Below are 4,292 nucleotides of genomic sequence, written 5' to 3' on the forward strand. Positions count from 1 at the left end.
CATCTGAGATATGTAATGTTATTTATATCAATAGTCCATTCTTTTTATGATTGGGTAGTATTTCATTCTATGCATGTACTGCAGTTTGCTGATGTATTCTCCAGCTAAGAGAATTTTGGTTTCAAAATTTTGGTGATAAAATTGCTATAAGTATTTGTTTACAGTTTTTTTGTGTGTGAACATAGGCCTTTTATTCCACTTGGGTAAATACATATATACCTTGGAGATATTGTGGGTTTGGTTCTAGACCACCTCAATAAATCAAATATCACAATAAAGCAAGTCACACAAATTTTTTGGTTTCCCAGTACATATAAAAGTTATGTTTACACTATATGGTAGTTTATTAAGTGTGCAATAGCATTATGTCTAAAAAAGGACATACTTTAATTTAAAAATACTTTATTGCTAAAAATTGCTAACAATCATCTGAGCCTTCAGCAAGATGTAATCTTTTTGCTGGTGGAGGGTCTTGTGTCAATGTTGATGGCTACTGACTGATCAGGGTGGTTGTTGCTGAAGGTTGGGGTGGCTGTGGCAATTTCTTAAGACAACAATGAAGTTTGTCAAATGGATTGAGTCTTCCCTTCACAAAAGATTTCTTGGTAGCACATGATGATATTTGATAGCATTTTACTCACAGTCAGTCCTCTAAAACTCTACTGCTGCTTTATCTACTACGTTTCTGAACTATTCTAATTCTTTGTTGTCAGTTCAACAATGTTCGTAGAATCTTCACCAGGAGTAGATTCCATCTCACAAAACCACTTTCTTTGCTCATGCATAAGAAGTAGCTCCTTATATGTAAAAGTTTTATCATGACATTGCAGCAATTTAGTCACATCTTCAGGCTGCACTTCTAATTCTCTTGCTATTTTCACCACATCAGCAGTTACTTCCTCCACTAAAGTCCTGAACCCCTCAAAGTCATACATGAGGGTTGGAATAACTTCCAAACTGCTGTTAATGTTGCTATTTTGACCTCCTCCCATGAATCACAAATATTCTTCATGGCATCTAGAATGGTGAATCCTTTCAGAAGACTTTCAATTGACTTTGCCCAGATCCATCAGAGGAACACTATCAAAGGCAGCTAGAGCCTTACAAAATGTATTACTTGAATAATAAGACTTGAAAGTCAAAATGATTTGTTGGGAGAAAAGCTGAGTGTTGGGAGAGAAGCTGAGGTGGAGCTTGCATGTCTGCTAGACTTGCTGGCTCCTTGCTTCTAGCACTCCCATTATCTCAAGGAGCCATATGTTTTTCATTCACTTGATACACTGTTTCCTTTCAACCCCCACATCCTCACCACCTGTTTGTTTGTCTGAGCACCAATAAATAGCATGGGCTCCCAGAGCTCGGGGCCTTTGCAGCCTCCACACTCGCCATGGCCCCCTGGTCCCACTTTCTCTCTCAAACTGTCTTTTTCTCATTCCTTTGACTCCTCTGGACTTCTTCGCCCCCATGACCTGGTGTTGGGTCTGATCACCCCAACATTCCTGGCTGCCCAACATGGGGTGACAAAGATCGCAGTGAAGGAATGCCAGAGCGTGTGAAAGTGAAGGATACATCATCAAAGGATACCTGAGGATGTCTGAAAAAAGCTCCGTGGGAAAGCTGAGCACTCAGAAGAGCCAGGGTAACAGTGGGACAAAGTGAAAGCAGACATTCTGCTTACTTAAGTTTTTTTAAAGTGTTTGTTATGAAGTTGGGGAGTAAAAGTTAGTACTCAGAGTTTGTTATCACTTTTTAGTACAGTAAAGCAGTTTAGCCCATGATTCCTGGAATAGGGGACTATGGAGTTGGATGAATGGGAGAGAATTGGAAGAGACTTTTTAAAAAAGGTGTATAAAGACCAAGCAATGACAGGTACCATGGAGGGTGCTGCTGAGGCGATGATGGCAGAGGGACCCAAGGAAGCCAGAGGCTGCCCTCTCGGGGCACCACGAGGGCATAGGGGACCACGAGCCCTTCCCTTCCCTGAGTGGTTCTCCTGCCGCCGCCATCCCATGCCCCTGCAGCAGCCCCCAGGGCCACAACTGCTAACAGGTCAGAGCCACCTGGCAGGCTCAGAAGGAGCCAGGAGGCGACCTCTAGCTCCTGTGCGGGGCTGAAGGAGCAGGTGGGGTGTGAAGCATCCAAAGCCATGGTGCTGCAGGAGAGCCAGAGCAGCTGAGCACCTGTGGGTGCTCCCGGCAAGAGGACGAGTGGCTGCAGCAGTCCTGTTGTGGCTACCTCACCTGGCACAGTGGCCCGGCCACCTTCCCCACCTGCTGCAGCCCCCAAACCCCACAGAGCTTCCCTTCATGTGGCGCTGCTGTCCCCTAGGCCATGGTGCCGCCATTCCCGTGGCTGGGCTATTGCAATCCCTTCTACTTCCTGAGCCCTGGGCTGTGGGGCCTGACCCCGGGGCAGCTGCTGGCATCAGCACCCCTGCTCCAGTCGTGGGCCTGGGACCCCGGGATCCTCATGTACAGGCATAAGTCTGGGCCACTCCATTGAGGAAGGTAGGATCTGCAGCCCCTTCATGAAGCCCAAGTGAGACTGGGCAACAGGCAGGCAAAGAATATGTTATTCCATCATTGGGCCACAGATTTATGGCAAGGATGGTGGATTTCTTTATTCTCTTCTTTGTAAAAGCAACCATTGTCTTCAGCATTATGCATCACAGTGGGATAAAGGATAGCTCTAAGTTTGCTATGCACCATATAATGGAAGAAATAGATGAAGAGACATCAATGGAAGACTTTCAGAAAATGATGGTTATGGCTCTTATATACAGATTATTAGTTTGTTTTTATGAGATAATTTGCATTTGGGGAGCAGGTGGAGCTACCCCAGAGAAGTTCCTCGTGGGGCTTCGAGTTGTGACATGTGATACATTAGTGCTTATTGCACTAAGTTGGGTTTTAGTGATTCCTTTCTCAAATGTTATCATTACAATGTCCACTATACAAGCTTTGATCGAGATTTTTTTTGATTGCTTGTTTTTTCCCTGCTTTCATCACACTGCTGTTTTTCCAACTTAATCAAACAGTCTATGACAATGTAGCAGGAACCATTGTGGTAAAAAGAAATGGGGTTAGATGTTTCCCCCGCAAAGATCTGATTTCCACACACTATGATGACAAGACTAAATTATGTATCAAGGCCGTCAGTATCCCTGGGTTACACTAATTGATGATTTAGAAATTAAAGCAGTCATTCCAGTGTGATGCAGCTGACTATTCCAAAAGTATTGATTTTACCTGAATGCCAAAGAACTTTTCCAGAAGAAAAACCTATTAAATTCAAGTATTAAAATTTTTAGATCAGAAAGTAAATTATTTTATAAACAATGGACAATACATACTTTCTTAAGATCCAAAGCACTTTCTTAAGATCTAAGAATTTGCTGAAAGCATTTTCAGTTTTGAAATCTCCAAATGAAACTTTAAAGTTTATTTTGGTTTATCCCAAAACAATGAAAAATGTCCAGTTGTGTTTTGTAAACATCTATGTAACTCATCTTTTAGTTCACACTTCCTGGGGAGCCACCAAAGAAGCTCCCCATGGGAGTTAGGGGACCTTTACCCTCAGAAACAGTCAGTCTACTACTTGGAAGGTCTAGTCTAAATTTAACAGGTGTTACTGTACATACGGGAATAATTGACTCTGATTCTACTGGAGAGATTCAATTAATTATTAGTTCCCTGACTCCGTGGTCTGCCTCCCCAGGAAAAAGATTGCTCAGTTGTTGCTGTTACCTTACATAAAATTAGGAAGCAGCACAGTGAAAAGAACAGGAGGCTTTTGTAATACTAATCCAGCATGAAAGGCTGTGTATTGGGTTAATCAAGTATCTGACAAAAGACCTATTTGCACAGTAACTATTCAGGGAAAAGATTTTGAAGGAGTAGTAGATACTGGAGCCGATGTCTCTATTATTGCTATAAATCAATGGCCCCAGCACTGGCCTAAGCAAAAGGCATCCATTGGTATTGTTGGAATAGGAGCTACCTCGGAAATTTTTCAGAGTTCTTTGATTTTACCATGTCAAGGGCTGGATGGTCGGGACTGGACAATTCAGCCTATCATTACATCTATTCCTGTCAATTTATGGGGTAGAGACTTACTGCAACAATGGGATGCTGAAATATCTATTCCTATGGATAAATATAGTAATCATAGTAGACAAGTGATGAAAAATATGGGATATTGCCTCGGAAAAGGACTAGGAAAAGATAAAAATGGCCAATCAGAACCTTTAGAATTAAAAGGGCAAACAGATCGGACCAGACTGGGGTGTCATT

The 4,292-nt window shown here is 42.5% G+C and overlaps 1 pseudogene; it reads left to right on the forward strand.

The window, feature by feature from the left end:
- Window positions 1–1,898: 1,898 nt before the first annotated feature.
- LOC100428776 (protein FAM8A1 pseudogene) lies at window positions 1,899–3,177 on the forward strand (annotated as a pseudogene).
- The last annotated feature ends 1,115 nt before the right edge of the window (window positions 3,178–4,292 follow it).

The sequence above is a fragment of the Macaca mulatta genome, chromosome 12 (genome assembly GCF_049350105.2).
Source record: "Macaca mulatta isolate MMU2019108-1 chromosome 12, T2T-MMU8v2.0, whole genome shotgun sequence".
NCBI classification, from domain to species: Eukaryota; Metazoa; Chordata; class Mammalia; order Primates; family Cercopithecidae; genus Macaca; species Macaca mulatta.